The 26100-nt window shown below is 37.5% G+C and overlaps 1 protein-coding gene across 3 annotated transcripts in view; it reads right to left on the reverse strand.

Annotated features, from left to right (window-relative positions):
• The window catches only part of TBL1X (transducin beta like 1 X-linked), a 192181-nt gene that overhangs the window by 76756 nt on the left and 89325 nt on the right, over positions 1-26100 (reverse strand). For all 3 annotated transcript variants that reach the window (XM_053934424.1, XM_053934423.1, XM_053934425.1), the window contains one exon: positions 11230-11337. The gene's annotated coding sequence lies outside the window, so the exon portion shown is untranslated. The remainder of the gene's footprint in view (positions 1-11229; positions 11338-26100) is intronic.

Consider the following 26100-nt stretch of genomic DNA (forward strand, 5'->3'; position numbering starts at 1 on the left):
AAATATTTGTAGCACAAAAAATACACAAAAAATCATACTCAATTTTTACAGGTAATGTAGGCAATAGGAGATCTGGAGCTAAAAGCAGCAGGTGAAATAAAATAGTCATTTAGGTTGGAAAAGACCTTTAGCATTATTAAGTCCGAGTGCACAACAATGGAATTCATATGCCTCGTAATTTGCTCCCTGCCGAAACCCCTGTGGAGCCTGACAGCCAGAAGCTGGAAGCCTGGAGTATTCCAGCTGTCACCACAGTGCAGGTGACCCCAGGAGGCTGCAGGACACTTATGGAATGGTAGAACTCCACTTTGGGGAGCTCAGCCATGGCTGGGCAGATTTAATACAGCACTGTGGCCTCGCTGGCCAGGTTTTGGACTTGCTGTATGGCCTGCAAAGCCTTTTGAACAACTGCTATTACAGACTTGGGATTTTATGTTGCTCTTTATTGTATTACTGCCATAGCCAGTGGGAATAAAACTGACTTCAGGAAATCAAAGGTCAGTTTTTTTTCTTGCACATTACTGCTAATAAGAAGTTGTGTCAAACTGAAATTAACTCTAATTTGCAGGGATAGTGCTTCAATACCACTTTTTGCAGTGTTGTTGCCATAGATACGAACAGCTGTATCTGACCAAAACTTACTCAACCATTTGTCTGTTTCACAGGGAAGGTGAGTTAGATCTGTCTGTCTTTTATCAGCATGGATAATAATCAAAAATGCAGCAAAACCTTGTTACCATGTGCACCAGTATTTGGGGGAGACACTCATATATGAAAGATATGTCAGCTGGAAGCTATGCTGTTATTTTCCAAAATCTGTATGCAAATTCAAAGCCATAATTTAGCCTTTAATGTAATAAAATACCCTTTAAACATGAGGGGAGTAAGTTTGTGTCCATAGGCTCAACATTCAATTTGAATCCTTCAGAAGACAGTTCACCATTAAGCACAGCACACAGAAAACCATCTTGCAATTGTTCCCCTTTCTCCCAATTCTTTATGTATTCAGAAATACTTCAACTGCCCTGCCAGCTCCAAGAGATAAGTAATTTCACTTGGAAAAAAGAGGTACCCTGTCAATCCTTTCCCAAGCCCCAGGCTTCTGTAAAATCCAGTTCTATCTGTACTATGTACAGTAAGCAACCACATCTTGCTTTAAGTCTTGCCCTCAGCCTTCTACCTCTGTTTCAGCTTGGTGGCCCTAATTTAAGTAGTGATTTACTAATTAGATGAAAAAGCATTAAAAGTGCCTGCAAAACTAATCAGGAATCAAGTCCCAGTGACTACTTCACTTTCAATTGCCTAATTTCTGCAGCTGCCAGATCAAAGGTATTGCAGATGGCACAGACTCAACAGCACAATTCAGACCTGAGGATGGATTACTGACAATTGAACATCACTGATGAGTAAACCAAAACTAAAAATGACAGCTTTTCAAATGTGCAGGGGAAGAAAGAGTTTCCTAAGAATTCTCCTTATAGCCCAGTTCTTTTCTGCTTCCAGGTCTGTTTAGTTAACATTCACTGTACTGATCTGGTGTAATACAACTGGGGATGGAGGAACATAGTATCGACTGGTTTTATTCCAACACTGGGCTGAAAAGCCTATTTAGTTATGTAGAGATTACACACCATCCACAGGAAATGACTGTTGTTTTCAAGAGTTTCATTATTATGGGAAAAAAGTAACAGTGCTTTTAAAGCAATGCCCCAACAACTTCTTATATATTGCCTATTACTCATAAGGAAATGAGGTAATTCTAAGGGCAGAATGTAATTTTTATCTGCTATATTAGTTAAAAATACTACATGGTAATGAAAAGCTATTTTGCATTTTTCAAAACCAAACTAAGAGTGGCTAAATTAATGGAACCATTCAGAGGACAAGGTACAGTGTATGAGGCTGTTTTATGCCTAGTTTTTAGGCTCAGGTAATACAAAAAACAAGAGCAGGAAAATGTGATCACAGATGTATGAATTTATTTGTTTTATCAGTTCAGTTCTAGTTTAAAGCAGTCTAAATGAGCTTTGATAATGAAAGGTGATGGGAGCAGATCAAATGGTGATTTGATTAGCTCCCTGCTAACCATCTCGGGCAGATTTAATTTGGAATGGCGCGGTCACGTCTGACTGTGGTAAACAGCTCTGCACCTGCCTTCCGAGGTGACACCTTCATAGGAGACTGAGAGCTGCTGGGTTTGCAAGGGTTTTAGGGAAATAACCCATTCCAAGCTTCTGATATCTTCTCAAGACAAAACAGAAATTCAGTAAAGAGAATGATGCAAGTTTGCAGAATACTAGGAAATCCCACAGTGAATAAAATCTGCTGTGTAAACTCTCCAGAGTCACTGAAAAGCATTATTACAATTATGTAAACAAGCCCTGGGGCTGACTTCAGTAGTTAACTTGAGCAACTGGGACAAAGCCACAGCAAAAACCATACACCTGAAAGATTTCATCAACATATCCACTCCAGAAGTAACAGACTTGCCACAGTACCAGAAATTTTATTTCCTCCATCCCTGTAAAAACAAGGCCACTCCCAATTTGCCTTCTCTTTCAAAGGGACATACAATTCTCCTGCTGCATAGCAACAATGGTTTAAATCAATACAAATGCAATCTCATTTGTCTCTAATATTCTTGTGTCAAAATATTAGGAACACAAAATATAATGATGCAGACCACTACCTATCAAGGAGTTATTAATGCTCACTCTCCTGTGAAATCCTAACCCAAACCAGACTTAAGAGCCAAGAGAAAAGAGTCGTGAGCCAAGAGACTGGACTCCAACAGAGCTGACATACTCTTTATCTGAGCAGCTGTATGCAAGGTAAGAGCATGCACCGATTACAGGACAGATGACCGAAGCAAGAAGAGAGCTCTGAGAGACAAGGGACCACAAAAGCTGTGGGGAAGGATTGAAATAATATCCACAAGATAAATGGAAACTCTGTGTAAGGAGATTTTGCAAATTCCCAAAACTCAATTTTGATGAGAAGAGTTACTATAAAGAAAGATGGCTAATTTATAGGAAAAAAAAAATAGGAAGAACAGCTGACAAATTTATATTTAGATAAAACTGGTAATAAACAGTAACAGCAGGCTTAATACCAAGGCTTTTTTCCCTAATTTTTTGATTTTGGCCACACAAGTTAATCAAACATCTATGGAGAAGAGAAATTCAGAGGATCCCCAGGCTTAGACCTCCCAGCCAGGGTTCTCAGACCATTCCCTCATCTTCTTTCACTTAACTTCCCCGACTCAACTGCATCCACTGATTTCATTCCTCAGAGCACGATTTTCACATTGATGGCACTACAAATAGCTTTGCTTCCTTAACTTTTGCTGCTCTGGCCTAGGGTTATTATTTTAAAAACTGATAAAGTAGTTGTTACTTTTCTTTTTTTTAATGATCTTTGCATAATTTTAAACATGTGCTTAATGGGGAGAATTTTCACTCTTTAAGCTTGAAAAGACTGTTTACATTAACAGACTTCTGAAACGTTATTTTAATTAGGTTAAATTCAAAAGATTTGGGCTTACTCTTGAGCAAGTAATTTACAAAGACCTATCAGTTTCTAGAGAGAAATCAAATGCATGCATACATTACAAGGAAAAACAGCTTCTCCAGTTTACTACTAAACAATGATTTATCAACTCAAATTGTTTAAAACAGAGTCATCCAGCTATGATTAATAGCTTGACATAAACCTGGAGTTCTTTAAAAGAAGAAAATAAACAAAATATTGGAATGAAAGCATTTATCTGGAAATGTCTGAGGCAATGTTTTGTGAAAACATGGCCAGAAAGACCTCATGTCATTTCAGATACTAAGTTTAGGCTTAGCCATATTTTAACACAGGTGAACTTTTGACTTAAAAAATAAAAAAAAAAAAAAAAAAAAAAAAAAAAAAAAAGGCATGAAACTAGAAGTGCAAAATGAGATTATTGTTCTAAAACCTGATGTAATTTATTTTAAACATGAGATTAATTTAAATTTGAGATCAAATTTGGAAGCAAATTATTGAGCCTTAAATGACCAAAGATATTTAATATCTGTATTCATGGAAGGAAATCACGTAAGGAACCCGAGAACCTGCTGTTTAAAGCCATATTACAATGTTTATTCAAAAAGGTGCACTTCACCTTTCTTTTGTGCCAGTAAAAGAATTATTATTTTTGCATACTGGTGCTCTATTTTTAATATAGAGGAAAAGATTAATTTCAGAGTCAACTCCTTGCTACACCTTGACCTGAACAGTATTTCTAAATTAACAGTCCAGAAATTGCCAATGACTGCTATGGTAAGAATATTTCTTCATACAGACTGCTGTTTTCCTAATGTTATCAACTGCACTTAATGGGACATATTCTAAACACGTATTTTGAGATAAACCACTGAAAACATAAGGTTTCCTTGATGCATTTTGCAGTTTCAAGAGGCAGAATTGCTCACCAAAGGCAAAATTGCATTACGAAGCTATAAAATGCGACTGTAAATAAACATCATGTTTTGCATATTATATACTTTTCATAATTGCCTATCCAGAAATAAGTACTACTAAATGTGTGATATACTATATATGTATAAAATTAAAAGATTAAAGACACCTGATATATAGTGTAAATAGTTCAGCATCAAAGTTAAAGCATTATTTGAATTTAGGCCACTGAGCTAAAGGGAAGTTTTAATTGTTTCGGCTTTTTCTAGCATCTCACACGAAGCTAACCTCAGGTTTTGCTTGGCACTTTATAATTCAGTGAAGAGAGAAAATGTCTAGAGTCCTGGACTCATTTCAATCAGTAAGAAAGATGCCAGTGGCCTCAAACCAGCTATTACTAAAAAGGATGAGTATGCAGTACAAACTGTTCAAAGCATGGTATCATTACCATTGTGTTTACAAAGAGTTCTATGAGTCAGACTGGCATTCTTTTGTGTAGCAGAGAAACAAAAATATCTTATACTTTTAAAATTAGTTTTACAATGTTGAATGTAATCTTCCTTTAAACATACAAACTAAAAAAAAATAAAAGAAATATTTTTTCCTATCAAAGAATGTAAAAATTATTAAGGTGAATCATTATATCCAGAAACCTTGATTATAGGGGGAACTAAGTAGGGACTAGAGAGAAATTATTTTACATTTCCTTGATCAGATATATACAATCACACCATAGATGAAGGCAGCTATGATTGATTATTCTGTTTATTAGGACTGCAAGCTGGTTAGATAAAAGGGAAAATTAATTTGTGCATGCATCAGTTGAACTAATCTTATTTAAACTGATTTAGGTTGACGATAAACACAATTCATGTTACAGACATTTGGGATGCTTGCTAAATCACATTGTAGCTCAGAGAGCGACCAATAAAAAATGTTAACCATTTCAGATATAACAAAAATCCCAAACCCACTTTGTTCTATTATGACAGAGATGTTCAGGAGAGTGCCTCCCCCGTTCCCCCAATATTCTCTGGGTAGGTGTCCAATCTCCATATTAACCCAATCTCCAGAACCATTTATTATTAGATACAGCACTATACAACCCTGGCTAGCCACCTCACATGTGAAGGTCTGGACACAGCAGAGATTATTCAAAGAGTATGGGCAAGTCAGTAACAGACTGTTTTGAGACCTACTGCATAAATGGTGGTACTGGTGTAAAACCAGGCATGCTGCAGCTGTTTGCTCCTTACCTGGAGTTCACTGTCCCTGACAGCTGAACAAGACCCAAAGACTGACTGATCTCTCACTGCATTCTTTAAAGTTAGAACTTCCTGGTCATTTTAAGATATTTCACTAAGAGCTGGCTGGGAATGGACCTTGCACTAAAACAGTCAGGGGATTTGAGTGCTCTGCTTTTGCAGCTCAGGCGTAGGCTCTGTGATACCTTAAATCATCTCAGCTTTTTCTGTGGTGATCACTCACTCTTCAAATATGCCATTACAACAACTTCACTAATCACTGTACTCACATTTGTGAAAAAAATCAAGCTTGGACCAAGGTCCTTGATTACAAAGCCAAGTGTGGACCTGCGACCTCAGTGCGCAAATAAAAACACAGTATCAGTGACGACCATGTTAGCAAATCCATTTTGATTAATTATACCTGAAATATCTCTAGTTTACACTGGAAATAAGTATAGAACTATACTTAACTTTCACCACTACATTAAGTAAACTTTTGAGAAAAAATAATAATTTAGTGTGCATTTAGTGTGATGACTAGACAGGAAAATACCAGGTGAAAATGTTCACAACCTGCTTGAAGATGGAATTTCTTATGAAATTAACTGATCTGTATATTGGGCACAAATTTTTAGCATGTGCTATCTATATAACAGTATGTTTATCCATCAATTATATTAATCTTCCATTAAATCAAAGCAGTTCAGATAGGAACAAGGTCATACAAAAATGCAATGGAAATACAGGTCCTGTACATCTCCAAGGCTTAATTAACAACTTATTGAAAAAACAATTATATTGCCTGTCCTGTTTCTGTGTGGGATCGCTGCATGAGACATTCAAATTATTCAGGAGCATGTTTAATTAGACTGCCTGTAGTAATTCCATTTCTACACCACAATGTGGTAAAATAATTCAGTTTAAAATAAAAGCTTTGTTTGAATCAACCTTTAAAAAGCAGAAAGTCCTATTTGTCTTGAGAGGAAAACTGTCCTAGCTGTGTTTGGGAAGCAGCCTATTCACTGCACACACACAGCCCCTCATCAGTAGCCGGTCGCAGAAGGCACCGTGTGTCCGGAGTGTGCCACACCCACAGTGTGTGCACAGTGCCTGTCCAAGGGAACAAATGCCTGAGCTTCCCAAGAGCGCTGCAGCCTAAGCTGAATTGGGCTTATTTCTGACCTGGGCATATTTCTGCAGCTCTGCCCACACAAGGTAAGCGGACCAAATTTGGGTGGATGAAAATGCATTGTTGACCTGTGTGAAGTCTTTGTTGGGCAAACTCAGAGGAGCAGTTTTGGGCAAGGCACAGCTCCACTTCCCCCTCCACGCGGCACAGTGGTTGCTCATGAAGGTATGAACCTTTCACTGCAGCTGGCTCTCCAGCTGAACTAAATATATACTTATTAATGACTACAACACAAATTGCCTTTTCCCACTTTGCATATCTCTTATTAGCACTTTCAAATGACTGGCACAGTGAATGTGGTAGCATAATGTGCTCTACAAATCAAATAGCAGAGTTTGGGATTATCACAGTTCAGTCCTACAAGGTCTGAGCTATGCCTGAAATAATCACCGGCTTGGTTTAAAAATCAAAGGATAAGGCATTTTTCCACCTCATTTTGGAATGCTAGCATCCTCTTTACTATCATTGAAAACTTTCCTTGAAACCTCAGCTGTGTTAAAGATAAAAGATTAAGAAAAAAAGGCAGCACAATAATTTTATTCCACCGGTAGTTTAAAACTGTACTGCGTAAGAGGAAGTCTCAAAGCAAATATTTCAGAAGTTAGCCACGACTGGAATAGTAGTTTCATCTCTCTACTACACTGTAAAATACATGGGTCCATGTTCTAGCTACATATACTTGTTTCTGACTTAGCTGACAGCCCAAAAAGTACTAATTAATATTTCATTAATAAAATCAGAGTTCAGTTAACCATGATTCACCAAACAGCAAGAGATATACCAGGGAATATACAAATAAAACTCTACTTCAGCCATGAAGCAGCTGCAAATTTAAAGAATGTTCATGTTCTTTTAAAATATGCTTATTTAAAAAATATTATTACAACAGTTAACTGTTTTTCAGTGAATAGTTATGATGCCATTAGACTTTTAAGAATAACCACTCTATTAATAGTTCATAATAGTTCCAGGTGCAATATTATTTGATGGCAGCACTTGAGGAACAATGTTAGAAAACAAAATCAATAATACAGAGTTTATTAATTAAACCTCAGAATTATAAAGGATATTGTTTGAATGCAGTTTGATTTGGTGGGATCAGGTGCCAACAGTAACTTTAGTTAACACACAGAAAATCTCTGTACTTTATGCCTGTGCAATATCACTTATGAAGCTCTAAATAAATTGAAAAAAAATAATTAAAAATTAGTAACTGTAAAAAAAATATAAAACCTGTTACAGAACAGTATGCATGGGGGTATTATGGTACTTTTCCGAATCATGCATTTGCAAGCAAACTTTTTGTTTATAGTTTCCCTTAATTTCTTTGTATAAAATGCAGTTTTTATGCAAAAAGAAGATATCTATTTCCTCAAAATAAAGTATGTCGGTGCTAACTTATAGATAATGGAACGTTCTTCTCAATCACATCATATGAATGCTTCTGAAAAAATACCGTTCTAGAAACTTTATATTCGAAAAAGAGTATTTGCTTATATTAATCTGTGCTTCTGCACTTCTACCAACAGTCATAACTTGCACTATCACATTTCATTTGTGACACTCCTAAACTGCACTTATTCCAAGCTCTTTGAACAAGAGAAATCTGTTGATATGCTGGTACATTTGAAGTACATTCCACTACATCCTACCCATTTTCTTCTTAAAGAAACTTAAAAATAGGAAAAGGTGACCTGTTTCTTCCTAGGTATCATGTGCATACACCTACTTTTCCTACTTTTCCAAACTGAACTTCCCCAACCTTTCATTTTTTGACATCTAATTTAGCCTCATCTCTTTGCTTTATTTTGCTTTTTACAAGGTTTTCTAGTCAAAATACTGTCATTCCCTGTGCATTCGTACAACGTATCCCACATCATCCTGATAAAGCTGACCTTTTACCATTGTCACACCTATCATACCAACAACAGTTATCAACAGTTATCATCCTAACTGCTGGGGACATCTACACTAAGAGCCAGACAAAGGTATAGAAGATAGTACTCTACAATTATTAGCACCATTATTCCTCAAAATTACTGATAATTCAGGATGTCAAGGTCTTGAATTCATACAGACAACACACTAGCAGACCCCAGAAGGATATACTCTTGCAATTTGAGATAAAGCAAACCACCAAACTGTATCAGAGAACTGGATGATCTGCTTAAGTATGTATTTGTGAAACACTAAAAGAACTGTGAAGATCATTCATCTGAGAGAAGTAAGCTAGAAATGCCATGGAGTCAGTAGTAATTCATCAGGCACTCTCAAATTTAATTGCTAGAATACATATTGAATGCACAGGCCCAGAGTGTAATTATAATATTGGTATTTGAAACAGTTTAGTTAATAGCAAGCATGGCAGTTCATTAGCCTAGTAAACTAGGGAAAAAATTTGCACTTGGGAGAAAGTAGAAGGGTAAAAATGTGGAGAGCTGTCACTACCCCACTGCCACCAGGGACCAGAGGTAATGATTAAATAGCCCAAAAAGGCAACCTGTGGCAAAAAAATCATACTCCTATTCTGGGTTAAGGGTGTAATTAGCTGGAAATACAGATTACACTTGAAAAAAAACAATGAAATTAATTCTAATAGGAGAATCTGGGTAACTGAAACAGCAGAAGACCTCCAACTTGGGATTCATGTTTTAAAGGAATACAAACATGCTACACAAAAACCCCAAACAAGCAACATATACTTTTTTCTAAGTAGAAAAAAAGCATTTTTAGAGTTAAGGAGGATGTTAGTAACCAAAACGAATGTTAAAAGACAACTTTAAATTAGTACACTGCAATAGTTTGTGCCTTAAGAGTATTAAAAATGTTTGTGAGAGGATCATTTCAATGATGCTAATTTTCAATACATTTTGGAGCACCAGAGAAATTCAGTAAGATTGGTATCATTTTCTGCTAATAGTTGAGGATGGTAAGCAGCGTGATCTCAGTAATTATAGAGCTCTGTGCCATTACTAATGTCAGGTAAAATAACCACTGAACTTACAAAGGATAAATTCACTGGAAAATTACATGAACAAAACTGATGCCAGTCAACACTATTTTATAGAAATTTGCTAAATAAAATAATTTTATTTAATCATCTGATAAAATGACAAACTCTGGTCAGCAGATGTTATTCCACAAATGAAACACACTGACTTTTGAATGGCATTCACATTCAGCCACACAAAACTCAAGAGTAAGAAATTATTATCAGTATCATCAAATGTGATTAAGACATACGTATGAAAAAGTAGTTGTTATCAGGAAATAGTAATTGAAAAAGTGCTCTACATTCCTCCAACAAAGTCATCCAGTAGTCACTCAACCCTATTTAAGAGTATCATCAATGATACAGAAGTAAATACTGTTGATAGCAGTAATGGCACAAAAATCGTCAAACTGGTCAGTAAAGGCAGTAATTGTTATCCAGAATAATATGGATTTCTTTCTACGATGGGGACAGTGCATTACAGCCAAGTGGACTTATGTAGCAAGCAAGAAACAATGCAGGTAATACCCAGAAAATAGCGCACAGAACCCACAGACTTCCAAAATGCACACAATCTTAACAGCACAGAAACAACTCAATACAAATGACAGCGAAGCCTGACAACAAAAGGGAGTAATAAACTTCCCACACATGTAAGTGCACAAGACCAGAGATATTACCTTAGTTCACAGCACTAGCAGTACTGGAGTAGTGAATATAGCTATACAGTATCTGCACTGTTTTCCCAAAATGACAAAGATCTTGTTCTTTTTCCATTATTTACAAAAAAAGAGGAAGAATTCTGTACCTTCTTAACCAAAAGGTTAACCAGAACGCCCCAAATGCTGCTATTAGCACAGAAACTCATGTGGAAAGACCACAGCAGCAATTTGAAAATGCTGCAGAGAACCAATGAATGTTACATGAACAAGAAGCTGTCTCTGATGCATTGTTAGGAGAATAGGATGGCTCAGGCCTAAAGCTACAGCTTGGGCAGTACTGACGGTGGAGCAGGTACAGTGGCAAGACAGATTTTACTGTTGACATGTTTTGGGGTTATTTCCTACCACAGCAATTACTTAAGACCAAAGCCACTTAAAGAATTGTATAGTACTTCTTTGTTTTGCTTCTTCAATCTGTATCTTAAAAAACAATGCTGAACAAATGCAGACTTTTTGTCAAATGAGTTCAAGAGAGCTGGACTGCCACAGCCTTAAGTGATAACACTGGTAGGAGTCCATCATCACCTACGTGCACAGGACCTGACTGCCTGGGCGACTTCACCAGGGCGAAACCTGACAGGACAGGAAGTGGCACACTGGAGGTGAGCTCTTATTTGGTGATTCCTTTCAGCTTACCTGGTCCTGAGACCCTTGAGCTGCTGAATGCTGCTCCTCGCAGGCTGCTGTCAAGAGTCTGGGGGTTTGAGTTACCATGGAGATCACCGCATCCGACAGATGAGGGGGCTGCAACGAGACAGAGGCACCCGTCAAACCAGTGTGCATCACCTCAGCAAAACACAGGCACTTGACTCCCTTTGCTTTTGGCCTTCACCAAGGTCTGAGCTCCCAGATTAGGAGCTTTAACTAAACTCTAAGGGGAAAAAACCCAAAACTCATCACCAAAAGAATTAGAAAGGTGAGGGCAATCCCCAGTGACACACAGTATTTGTGCACTTTGCAAAGCCACACACTTTTTCTGGAGCTTGGAAGGATCCTAATATACCATAAACTTGATTCTACAATTTTCAGCCTCTCCGGTCAAGTATACCAACAGCAAGCAATTCCCCCAGAACCACTGCTGAGCACAGGACTGAAATGGCAGTGTGCTGCCTCAGAACAGTGGGACACACAGAAGTGCTGCCTCAGAGAGCCTCTAGTGGGAAACTGATTAAGCATCACCCACGTGCAAGAAGTAGGCAAAAGAAGTCACCTTCTTGAGTGTTTTTGGGGCAAGGCTGAAGGCAAGCATTTATGAAAATCAAACATGAAAGACAGCCTGGCATTCATCTGCAATAACAAACCTATTTGAAGACTTTTCCAAGCCTGCCAACAAGCATGATGAGTAAACCTGATTTCTTATTGCCTTTGCCATTCGGGCACCACGTATATTGACTAGATTCTTATTCTTCCATTTCAAGCCTTAAGTCTTAAAGGAATTATGTCAATTTTTTTAAAAGGAAATTTGTCAATTTTTGTCTACATAATTTAATAATGAAATGCTGTAAAGTGAAATGAGAAGTCACTGGAGACTTTTAAAATTAATTATTCTCTTCCACACAAATTTTTGACAGCTTTCAAAACTATTGTCCTGGTTTTGTCTGGGATAGAGTTCATTTTCTTCCTAGCAGCTGGTACAGTGCTGTATTTTGGATTCAGTATGACAGTAATGTTAGTAACACAGAGATGTTTTAGCTGTTGGTGAGCAGTGCTCACACTAAATCAGGGATTTTCAGTTTCCCATGCTCTACCAGTGAGCAGGTGCACAAGAAGCTGGTGGCAGCATGGCTGGGACAGCTGTCATGGTCTGGCCAATCCAAGTGATACAATGTCACACCCAATATATGAACTGGGGGGAGCTGGCTGGGAGGGGCTGTTCACTGCTTGGGGCTGGGCAGAGCATCTGTCAGCAGGTGGTGAGCAATTGTATTGTGCACCACTTGTCCTTTTTGGGCTTTGTTTCTCTCTCTTGGTTTGTTATCTCCCCTTGAATCATCATTATCTTCATTAATATTATAATTAGTATTATACTTTACTTATTAATTACTCTCAACACATGGATTTTACTTTCTTCCTCCCCATCCCACTGGGGTGAGTAGGGGGATGGAGCGAGTGGCTGTCTGGTACTTAGCTACCAGCTAAAGTTAAACCACAACAACTATACGTTAAGTATCATTTCATGATATAATCAATTTTATAGATAACATATTTAAACACAGCATCAGGAAAAGCTTTCATAAATCCAGTCCTAATTCTCAGTCTGCAGTACAACAACATGTTCTCATTTACTTCACTGTGACATAAACACACCATCTAACCAAATACAACTACTCACTTCAGAGAGAGTTACATCTATCCTAATCAGAGGTGAATGACTACACAAGGGACAACACTTGCCTACTGAAGCATCCCAAACTATTAGCAATACATCAGCTGGACATCCACAGTTTTTCTGAGTTAGTCTACTGAATGCATATAAATCTTCATCTACATGGCTACGTATCTAATCACCTGTCTAATTCTCAGATGGCATTCTGAGTTGACTGTTCTCATGTCTCCATCTCATCTTTTTTTTTTTTTTTTTTTTTTTTTTTTTTTTTTTTTTTTTTTTTTAACTACAGAAGCATTGACTGGTTGGGGTTTGAAGAGACTTAAACTTAAACTTATCTCGTTCCAATCCTCCTGCCATAGGCAGGGACATCTCCCACCAGACCAGGTTGCTCAAAGCCCCATCCAACATGGCCTTGAGCACTGCCACGGTTGCAGCATCAACAACTTGTCTCCCATCTCATTTTTCCTGTGAAGCATGTAATGTTTATGCAAAATACAATATACTCAAGAAGCATAACTGTGTGTAAATATAAAATCTGAAAATCCAAGCAACAATTAGAGGATTTCCCATGTCTTATGGGAAAATTGTTAAGATTATTATGATACTAAAATTATCTCTATTCAGTACACCTACATTATGCTATGCAACAGTAACTAAGACATACTGAGGCTGCTCTCATGTCAAATACCAGGGAAATAACTGGCTCATCTGGAATGAAGGCTTCTGCAAGATTCATGGAGTTTAAAGGACACTGTAGAATACCAGATACTCCTACTAATCATATGGTATCATATGGCCCTACCCACAATGTTTTACTCAACGAGTTTCTTCAAATCTGATTTCATATAGAAGTAAATACTAGTATCAGCTTTGAAATAAACAGTAGGCAAAGACAAAAATGTTCTTTTAAACATTCATTTGTAATATTAGCATTACAACCTATAATTACTTACAGTAGGATAAGATCTTCACAATTTACAAAGAAATTGAAAAATAATCCATCACCAGAGATCACAGAATACAGCTGCAAAAGTGATTAGAAGACTGTAGAAAGTACTTAAATATGAAGTATCTGGAGAGTTCCACTGGTGTAGTTTATAACAAAGGAAAAAAAAAAGACATATGATCTAATTACAGCATCTAAGTATTTTCATTGGGAGAATATACTAAGTACCAGCTGGCTTGTTAATCTAGCAAAGGGTTTGCAGAAAACAAATCAGCATCTGGAAGCTGACAAGAAATTCAAATGAGAAATAAAGCAAACATTTTCCATCACCTGTGACTAACCATTAGTGCAACTATCCAAAGGAGAATGCAGAGATTCTCCATTTGTTGATGCTAAGCTTTAGTGGAACTTTCCCAGAAGATGAATTTTTTGTGAAAACACAAGACATCCTGCAGTCATACAAAAGTTACTCTGTTTCATAGAGATAGGCCAAGTCTGCAATACAGAAAAAGGGATATTTGGTGCTGTAGCCACCCTTTCCTGCTCATAAATTGAATATATTATGATGAAACCCAATTGTCTGGTTTTGTAGGTAAACTGTGTAGTGATGAGCTGCTGGTGACAGCAAATATTTAGTGACATACATGTGCATACATACACTCATATATAGTGAGAGGAGGAGTAAGCCATGTGGAGTCACATAACTATTGCCATCCTTCCAGAGACAGGCAGACTAAATTCTGCTGCAATAATACCCTGACTTCTAATTTAGGAAGCTTAATCTGTCTTCCATGAGCCGAAGGGACTCAGTCACAGGAGAGTGGTAGCAGGAGCTCTCTTCACAAGGGTCACTTGGGGCATCAGTCAGATGACTGAAGGCAGGCAATACAAATGATGCTCTCTGAATCTGTGCATGGAGCAATAAACAGTGCTTCACGTTATTAACTACTTGCCAGTCCTGTCCCTGTGGACAGTAAGCTTTCTGGGCAGGAAAACCTTCTTAGTGGGGTATTTCAGTGGGTTAGCCAAGCAGTTCCCCACCTCAGCTAACATCCAGGAGCTGCTGCGGCCTCACAGCAGTTTGCTTACAGCCCTCTCCCTGCAAGAGCAGCCTCACTCTGGGCACACAAGTAACATGGGCTTCTTGCAAAGGGACGAAGGAAGAAGAAAAGGAAATAAAACCAAGTTATGGCCTAAAGGTTACACTGGTGTCACAGTGAGCAAGCTTAAAAATTTCACCCCTTTAGCAAAGGATAGGAAAGTAATTGGATGTCTTAATTTAGCTAGCATTGGTGCTGTTGCTAATCTGTGCCTTGGGCTGCTAAGTGTCAAGAAACGTAACCATGTTTAAATATCAACCAGAAATAAAAGTTTAAAAAATTCTTTCCTTTTTTTTAATTGTACATCTGGTACACAAGGGTTGACTTTGGATTTGCACTATGTTTGAAAACACATTAGTTCAACCTATGCAAACACTTTCATTGATCTCCTTATCTCTCAGCTCCTCCATTGGACACAATCTCTGTGAAGTAAAACCATGGAAAACCCTGGCACCAACTTCCGTGTGGGCAGCTGATGAATGAAATAAGTCACCAACCCCTCTGTGACTGTCCCCAGTGCCAGCTTAACTTAAAGAGAAGCACTGAGGCCTTTCCTGCCCTGGCCAGGGCAGGGGACAAGCCCTGTGTCAGGGACAAACTCCCCAGAACATTTGCACTGAGAAGTCAATGAAGGGATGTTCCTTAAAGGAGGGCTGAATTTGGTGCTGCCCTTAGTGGGCCACAGACCAAACAGTGCATTTATCCTCTGCTTCATGTGTAGATTTCCTTTTGCAGGCACCTGAGGGACTTTAGGAAGCTGGAACTGGGGGCCAAATTTATAGGAGGCACTTGAAATTACTGTCTGGGCAGGTGGCTGGGGTAAGGGCACATAAACAGTACAGCAGTTTTACTCTAAACTTGGAACAATCATGAATTTTATCATGAATTTTACTCAATTCCTCTAAATACATCATGATTTTTACTCAATTCCTCTAAATACATTTAGCTGCTTAGTATTTTTCCAATCTGATTTCTGTTTAAGTACTATTTCTGCATAGTTTCAGATAAATAATTCCATTTCTTTTTACTAAACAATACAGATGAGGAGACACCAAACTAGTGCCATTACTATAATGTTTCAGCATATTTTTCTTAACTTTTTCATAATGAAAAAAACATTAACTGGGTAGTTAATTTATTATCCCACTCACTTCTGGCCTTTAAAGGCACAGGAAAGTTAAAATGCTAAATAGGCAATCTTCAAAAGACACTGAATTACAAAAGCAGAGATTGCATTATATCTCTGGGAAAGAAATGCAAGATACCTAGTGCACAATATTTTGCTTTCTTTCAAATTGATAAACAGTTTCAATATTTTCAAACTACCCCTGGTGGAGTATATGACACTATACTATACTACACTACACTATACTATACACTGTACTATACTATATGGAAGTATACCATGACTATATAGAAGATTCTAACAGGACATCAATAATTATGCAACACTTCTACAAAAAATAACCTAAAATGCATTTTCTAAAGCAATTCCTAAAAAGTGTACAAATCAGTGCAGAGAAATTTTCAACATTTGCCAAACTCCGGGTGATGTGCTGGGGTTTTAGTTTCTTTATGGATTAACATAATGTATAAATATAATCACAGCAGAATAATCACAGCTGTGGCTCCCACGGGGCATGACCAGCAATTAGTGTGTACAAGGATCGTGGATAACACTGCAGAGGCACAGAGCAGAAACCAGGCCCATCATTTACAGCACAACACAACATGCTGGGTTTCTCTATAATGTTTCCAATGAGTACCTATGCACTGGAACTGCAATCTCTGTTCAGAAAAACCCACACAATCTCTGAATATTAATGAATTTGCCCTAAGGTCTTACAGAGTAAATAAACACCAGTTTATGTCTTGCTATGACAAAAAATTCCCACTGTAGACATTTATGTATCTATTATTGCCCCACAGCTGCTTCCTCTAAAGGAAGCTATGAGAGATTTTTTTATTTTAAATATACCATAAATGAATGCCCAGATTTGAGGAACTAAAGTCACGGGTCAGTTAAAAATCTGAAAATCAGTGTTGAAATAAATATTCATTATAGTACAAAAATCTTCCCCATGGTAATATCTAAGCCAAAGCAACAAAAATACCCTCAGAAATAACCCACATCTTCCCACAAAAACTTAAAATGCTTAAGCCTTGAAAGCCTCTCCTCAGGTGCAACTCACAGAGCCTGGGCCACCCCTTTGAAGCAAGTCTCTCAAGGGAAAACAAAACTGCAGGTGGAAACTCTTCTCATGTTTCATCTTAACTAACTCTGTGAAGGTAGTGGACATATGAAATTAAAAATTTCAGAAGCACTGTCTCGTTAACTTGGCTATATTATGCTACCCTTTTTACACAGGTCCCTCCCAATACAAATTAACTCTTAGCAGCCCAAGCAGTGACTCAATCCAACCAGTCTTGGAGCCAGACTGGAACTGACAGCATCAGTTCTCAAAATCATTTACCACTGTCAGCACTTTGCCTGCACAGACACTTTGACAGCTTTAGCTTTTTTCTGCTTCAGCTGTGTATTTGAGTGTAGAAGATATTTTCTCTACCATGTGTAATAGTTTCATAGGAGATACATGAGTTATCCATCATTATTTAATAGGTCAGAACTTCAGTGATAATAATGGATTTATGAAAAGCTTAGCTGTCAGCAACCAAACCCAGTACTGAGACTGGAAATGCTTACTACTGTAAGAGGACTTTTTGTAGTATGTGGACAGATTCATGGGTGCTGTGGCCAACAACACAGCAATTCTGATACACTTTTTATCAGAAAGATATGTGAGTATCAAATAGCACAAGATTTATTTTACCAACCCTCAGGCAAACCAAATGTCAATTTTCTAATTAACAAGTCCAGATTTCAAAAAAACCAAACCCCCAAACTTCTCTCTTGACAGTAACTCATGAGAATTCTGCTGAACTTTTTAAATATGAAACAAAACCCACAGTCTAGGACTATTGTGGTGAAACATAAAGAAAGGAGTTTAATTATTAATTTTGTGATAGTGCAGGTAGGTGGGAAAGGATTATCCCTTTCAGAAGCATTGAACTGTAATACTCTCATTTGCCTATTTAGCTCTACGTCGTGCAAAAGCAGAGGAAGAAACAGGAAAGAAGAAATGCAGCCTCCTCTGCACTACCTTAGCAGTCACCATCACCAGATATAAAAGTGAGCGCAAGTTTGTAAAGAAAACCACACAATTTTGATTAATTCATGTAACATTTGCCCTGAGTAGATCTGTCAGCCTAACCTAAGAAATTAACTTTCAAGTCTTTGGCCTGCAGTTGTACAAACACTGCACTGCTTTCAACGTGCACACCTTGGAGGTGCCCAACTTCAGAGCACTACAGTGAAAGGATTTGTTGTTTCCCATGTCTGGATCACCCACAGCCTGTAGAGTTTTCCCAAGGTGCATCAGTAACATGAATTGCACCCCTTGGCAAAGACAAAGCCAGTACAATTCTCTTACCGAGGTTTAATATGTGTAGCCAATATAATCAGTTTTGTTTTGGGTTAGCTGTAGTTTCCAAGAGATTTTGAAGGTGGGATACCATGGGCACCATGATAATACAATCTTGATGTTGCAGCAGCAGCAATAAACACTGCAAGGTCAGGCTTTAGAAGAAATTACTACAATCAACTTTGGAGGAGCAGAGATGGCAGGCACTTTGGACTTGTGGCATGGCATTAGAGGAGCAGCTTGTCCTTAAAAGACCTTTTGAAACTTTATCGTGGGTGCAACCTCAGCTACACATCACTGTAACAAGATGTATATATATGTGATAATTAATATATTTAAGTCACATTTTTCCCCTTACATTATAGCAATTGTATGAAATGCTCTAGGCTAGAAGTTGCTGAATCAGAAAATGGATCAGAAGCGAACTAAAATGCCTTTCTAGTTATTGATTCCTGCTTTCTGTTTCATGTCAGTTTCCTAGAATCCATCCAACACAAGCACGAAAGGGTAATGAGTTTCTGAACCCACACTCTAATAGTGCACACTGCATCAAAGCTTTCAGTAATTGCCTGGATGCTGCTTCCCAGCAGTACTAAACAACTTAAATATAATTAGCTGGAAGCCCTATGGGCTTCATTTCCCCACTGGAACACCTCTTACACTAATCCATTTATCAGGCTGACAGATGACTGAATCACTGGTGCTACGGACCCATTCTACTAATAATATTTCTCAAGCCCACATTCTGGTTTGTGCTTTATCGGGTACATTTTTGCAAAGGAAAAACCAGTGTTAAAGAGTGGGGAGAGAAGCAGACATCTAACACACTCATCTCTTCCTAGTACTGACCAATGTTATTTGTTTGATTAGCCCACTAAGTATAAAATGCTGGAGCTATCAGGCAGAAAATGAAAATTAAATGTATGCATTATGGAACTATATGATGCCAAAAATAATAGGGAAACACAAAAACATTGAAAAGACTTCTGGAAGTTTTCCAGCCATTCTGAAGTTTCAGGAGAAGTTTGCATAAGAGGACAATTTTCAGCATATGCCCCTGAGGATGGACTGACTACAGCTGTCAAGCTAAAATTTTAAAAGTAATTTAAAAATTACTTCTTGTACATCTTTCTGAACAATAGGTGACAAAAGACATTTTAAAGCTGTCTACAGTTATATTGAATAGACATGAACTGAACATCATGCTGCCATGAATCTACACACTTTGCAAGCTGTACAAAAGTACAAAAAGTACACAAAAGTACAAAAAAACATTTATTTAATTTCTTGGGCAGAATTTTGTAACGTTGTAATGAAACCCATTTTATCCCCATGACTTTTATTTCCAGATAGATTTCAATAAGTAGACCTCTGCAGAGGCTGAAATTACGGGGAGCCAAGGTCTTCCAAACTGTGCCATACTGTGGAAATGAAATAATTGTAAAAATGCTAAATTCTCATCAAATTATTTTGAATTATTAAAAAAATTACTCTGGGACGTTATATGCTTGTTCTTCCTTTCTAAGAATTTGTGGGACAGGAAACAAAAAGGGACAAAGCTGCTAATGACCAGTAAGAAAGAGGGTTTTAAAAGGTGCCCTTCTTCTAAATCCATTATATTGTGGTCAATAATCCACATTCTGGCCTGGAATCACAGGATCCAGCCAGAGTAGTAGCATTGTTTCATTGTTTGTTTCCTCTGGATGTTCTCATCATGGACACAGAAAATACTGATGTTGGAAAACAATAAAACAAGAAACTTGTACTTCTTGTACTCTACATGAGCCTAAACAATATGCTTGTAGTAAAGCTAACAGCCAACATACAAAAATTCTCTTAAATGTAGTACCACAAGTTACAGTTAACTCGTGGACATCACTCTGAATTTAAAGAGTGAATAGAAAAGCTACACTTGAACTTTTAACAATGAAATAGATAAGTAAAATAAATTCAGTGATATAAAATGACTTAGCTGGTGAATCAAGCAGCAGCAGCAGGATGAGGTACAACCAGCAGTTCTTGGGAGCAGCACCAACCACCTCAGAACAAGACCAAAAAGAACAGCAGCTACATGGACATTACTTGATTTTCAAAAATGCAATCACAGGTCTTTACACCACCCGGTAAAGTACTAAGGAGGTTATTAAATACTGAACTGTTTGAGATTTCTTCATGTGAACCCCAGAGCAGAAATCTCAGTTTCACATGAACTCTCCACCCACTCCCTCCCTCCGGCCTGAAACTGGAAAACTCATCCCAGAGACGCTGACACTTGCACATCAGCCAGTCAACTCGCCTGTCGCTCAAAGACAGCCTCTTCTCCTTCCCAGCCTCATCTTCTCTGTTTAGTGTATTTTCTACTCCCACAAAGGGCAGACAGTATCCTGAGCAAGGGTTGCCCCAAACTATACGAACCTCAACACTTGTCAGTCACACATTCACATGAAATGCAGAATTTCACACTCCTCTTAACACATACTCCTTTGAAATGCAGTGGTACTGAGCAGAGCAAACATCAGATCTAATCAAAAGAACATTCTGCAGTAAAAAATGTTAAAAAAGTCTTCTCCTGTTTTTAGTCATCTTTAATAAAACAGATCATGGTCCTGAATTTCCTAACTAGGAAACTGTCTTTGCCAGGCAAAGAACGAAACATTGCCTTCATTTGTGTGCTTTATGAAGAAACTTGCTATACTGTCAGTGAAGCTGAATTTCCTGGGTACTAACTCTGAGACAACTTTTATATTCTTGAAGTAAGTAGTATCTCTTTAAAGCACTGTCAAAATTATTATATATACAGATTGTTCCCTGTAAATCAGGGGCAAATGTACAGCAGTTTTATATTTAAATAGCTGCACTGAATTCTCAAGGTTTTTTAATAGAGGCTGCAAAGAAGAGTTTGAGGAAAAGAGGAGTCATCTGAGAATGATGAAACAGCTGGAGCCACAGTCCACTAACATCCATACTTTGTATGGCAGGAAGTGAACACTTGGAAGGACATGCCATGCTAAGCAGTCAAATGCAAAAATGCAGAGCATTGTAGGGGTGCAAATAAACCCCTGTTCTAAAAAGCATGGCAGAAGTGACCTAACCCATTGATCTACAAAAAGAGCATCCTTTGTAATATACATTTGAAAAATGATTTTTATATTCAGTAATTATTGTCTTCAGCATTAGAAAGATAATGAATTTTATTGCAAGACAATTTCTCTAGTAGTAAAGAAATAGAGTAGTTTCTATTCTTGGACTCCTGACTAGATCAAACCTAGAATAGCCATAACTCACCCCAAAGCTGGCCCGGCTTTGACCTGGGTGCTGGACCTTCTGAAGTCCTGAATTATCATAGGATCCTACAGTAAGAACCTCTCCATACTAAAATGACATATGCTTGTTGTGCTGTTTACATAGAAAATAAGGAGTTTAATAAAAAACACCAGGGCACCAACTTGCATATTGAATCCAGACAGATCCAAGGTCTTAAAGATACCAAATGTGAGGCATTCCTTCTGATCATATAAAGCTTATGCTGCTTAAACAACTATAATAAAGCTAAGACTAGTGATTAAAGATACAGAATGCTTTTGTTACACTGCAGATTCTCTTTCAACATTACCTGTTCCTTTTACCTAAATCATGTAGAGATATAGGAGTAAAAACTATTTATATTAAGTTAAATTACAGTTTAGAGGTATGTATGTGAATTTTAATCTACCCCCAATTAAAATGCAGGACAGATTAATAGGTTATACTGTCTGGATATGAAAAATGCAGCTGAGAATACTGGCTAGAGAAGTACACTAAATGAAAAAAAAGAGCAGGAACATGAAATCATTTGCAGTAAACATGTCTGTGAAAAAACTGAGCATTTCAAAAGACGTGAATGAAGTAACAGGCAAATGAACATCACACAGACTTGGTGGTAAAGAGCACTGGTGTGAGGAACCCAGTCCTTGGACATGGTCAGTAACACAGGTAATTTCAACACATTGAAACTTTATAATAAAATATTTTAAGAGTCAGCAGCGGAAGTGAAATTTCAGGGAAAAAACCTTCAAAATTACCACCTGCATGTTATAGGAAATAACTTTGAAAAATTTTGGTCCTATTGATTTGTTACTCTGATTAATCTGATGGTTGATAGTAGCTGTCTCATCATTATATGCCATAGAGGAGTAAATGGGTATCCACATCTCTATACTGAGACAAAATTCACCTCTTTTGATACCATATATGACAAATTTGACCAATATACATGTTAGAAAAGTTTGTTTATGTAAAAAGATTAAGATAAATTCCTTTAATGAATTCAATAAAGGATTATCTCCCAATATACCTATGTTCTGTGCTTTAATGCAATTCTGACACCATAAATGGTATGATATATTAATTTTTGGCTTCTTTGATTTCAATTTTCTATCTGCTTCAAGAGGTATTTAGCTAATGAAGCTCAGAGATTTATAATGGTTCTTTAGACTACTTCACTGAAGGGACAAACAGAAAGCATACTCAGTATCTCAGTATCAGCAAATGGTTATCCAAGCCACTCAGTCAATACATCATTCTGCTTCATGGTATGTTCACAAATAGTAAAGTTCCTAAAGTATTTTCCAAAGCCATGATGAAAAAAATCTGCATCAAGTTTCAAAACTCTAATAAAATCAAATCACACAACAAAACAAAACAAATGCAAACCCACACCAAATTCTGAAAATGCAACTAATTAGTTAAACTTGTTGAGGAGGGAGAAGGACTTTTGAAATGCAGAAAACTGCCAAGTTAAGTTGCTTCTCCCTGAAGCTTCCTCAGCCTTGCTACTCCAGCATTAGGGTCCAAAGGCACTGATCCTATTGCTGCAAACATAATTTCTTGAAAACTTGCAAGGACCTTACAAGGAGCTCAAAAGTGGAAAGGGGAAAAAACTTTTATTACCTCCATCATTGTGAAGTATCCCACAGTGTCTAATGCTTACCTGTGCATTACTGTTATTAAATAAATACATTTAGGTCTGTTCAATGAATAGTAGGTCTGTCTTTTGAAATGCTAACTAATAAATAAGGAACACCTGAAAGTCATAAAGATCAGGACAATAATTCAAATTGCAATGCAGACTATTCATATTTGTGCATATTCGTGCATGCCCTAACACAGTACTACATCTTCATGTACATTTTATATCACTGAACTTTATGCAGACAGTATGGGATGTTACTTTTAATCAGCATTAAAAGGTGATTTTTCCCAGGGTCTCAGAAGTACAATTGCCATTGACTTCAAAACAAAAGAGAAGTAGCCTGCAGTTCTGGAAACCTGTCAGTCTTTTCATCTTGCAAGCTAAACTCTCCTTCTGCAAATTGAGAAAACGATGAAAAATGAGAACAAGTATTTGCACAGGAAGATAGCTAGTTTTATTTGCTGTAATAAATGAAAAAGATCCTTTTTATATCATGACAGAACATGTCAGGGATGTTCATGCCACTTAACTTTGATTCCAATTTATGTATATCGATGCTGATGCCTAAAGCTGGGTATGAATATTCAGTCTTCATTATAGTAAATGGTTTTCTTGTATTACATTAGCAGGAAAAGAAGGAGCTAATAGCAAAAGACTGATTGAAGTAAAAGAATTATTATAGCAATGATAGAAGCAAAAAAAAAAAAAAAAGATCATTAAGACACCTTTTGCATCTCAGTTTACAGATTTTGTTTACATTAGAGTGTTTTAGTGAAATGCAAAGGTGTTAAGTCATTTTTGCCCTGGCCTTTGAAATTATTTAGGAAAATTCTGTGGCATAAGCTTGGAGGCTTAGAAGCTTGGCCTAGAAAGTTTGGGGGACAGGTATGAAGATGTTCATTTTCATCAGACTCAGTCCAGGTATATTCTCCATTCTATCCAGTGTAGTGTGCAATTTCAGTCTGTCATTATGCTTCTTGTTCTGAGTGAAGCTTCACTGGTGAAGCATTATTCCCTTGTTCCTCGTAATCACTCTTCTCTTACATTCCTGCTGAACATGGCTGCTCCTCAGTGTCTGTGGAATAACTGTTCATGTCCAAAAGATTCTTATTAAAGAGTTCAGAGAGTTAGTGTTAAAAAGTGTTCAAACTAAGCTAGATTAGAGTGAATGAGTCAGGTTAGAGAGTGACTACACGATCAACCAAATCTCGTGGGAGCAACACTGAACAGTTTTGAATAGTGGGGGATGGGAGCCTATTCAGCCAGTTCAGCTGCTGCCAGAATAAAATGTGGGAGACAGAGAAATACTCTCATGCTTAGCTTTTTTTCCTTTCTTTGCTTTTCCCAATATCTAGGATCCTGAAATTTTTACTCCTGATTCAGGCTACCAAGTTTTGTCAAAACAATTTTTCTCCAGCAGAACCTGTGTTCAGACTCGTAAGGCACATCCACATGGTAGGTAAAAAAATCCACCCAAACTAAATGTGCCTCACCACCCTCCCCCCAACCAGCAATGAGTTTCAACACAGTCATCTTGGCGTCCTCAATTCACCTTGTTATTGCACCTCCAGTTGCTGCAGCACAGATGGGATGCAACATCTCCCACTGTTTGGGGACTGCCCCTAAAGGTGAGCCATATGTTTTGCAATACCTAGAAACAGCAGGATAAGATAAGGAAATCTCTGCAGCCTTAAGGCAGAGTTGCTTTGATTTCACTGTTTTGTGCCCTGCCTCCTCCCCACCCCCTCCTTCCCTCCTTTTTGCTTTTTTTTTTTTTTTTTTTTTTTTTGAGAGCTTCTGTAATTTAATTTATCAGGGTTAAGCCTACAGAAAAAAAAAATAATCCAAACAAATATTGTGTGTGCATGTGTGTATGTATGTGTGTAATGCCTCAGAAATCTACTGTGTTATCTGTCTGTGTAAAATTTTACCTTCCACTAGACAAATATATTTTTAAACTGTGTGGAATCAAAACAACATTCTCAGCATTCAAGACATTCTGTCATCACTGCCCATTTGTTGCCCTCTAGGTTTCTCTCAGCTGGCAAATTTCCCATTTAAGGAATTATCAGATTCAACTGCTTAGACAAGGCTGCAAAATAGAATGAAAAGCTGGATTATTCTAGAGAACTCGTATTTTTCTTTCAGGGCAGAAAACTCAATGCATGAGAGCTGAACATTAACAGCAAATGGAACCAATCTCTCTCAGACTTCACAGTTCAACCCCCCTGTAGGCTGTGAAATTTAATTTTGATTAAGATGATACAATATTTATTTTACTTTTATCCTTTACTTCTTTAAATATGTTTAGTGCCACTTATTATGTTAACCTGTTTTGAAGCCTTAAATATTATGCTATATATGATGTTTATTTTTGAACTGTATTTCTAGTATAGCATATCGTGCATCCTGCTGCTTCTATGCAATTTGTCATAAAGAATTACCAATTGCTTTGTTACTATTTTCCCTACTGCATATTTTTTGCAGGGTGATACTGTGAAAAAAAAAAGGGAGAACTAGAAAAATCAATAAATTGACAGTTTTCCACAGCAAGATGGCTCAGGATTTACTTGAGTGATGGAGTAGCTTTCATGACAAAGGCTGTGCTGCAAAACCATGCTTGTGTTTCTGAGCCCGCTGGCTGCAGCACCAGGATTTCTGGAGGACACGCCATGGTTCCTAGTGCTGTAACTTTCTAA

Source organism: Vidua chalybeata, chromosome 2, assembly GCF_026979565.1.
Source record: "Vidua chalybeata isolate OUT-0048 chromosome 2, bVidCha1 merged haplotype, whole genome shotgun sequence".
Taxonomy (NCBI): domain Eukaryota; kingdom Metazoa; phylum Chordata; class Aves; order Passeriformes; family Viduidae; genus Vidua; species Vidua chalybeata.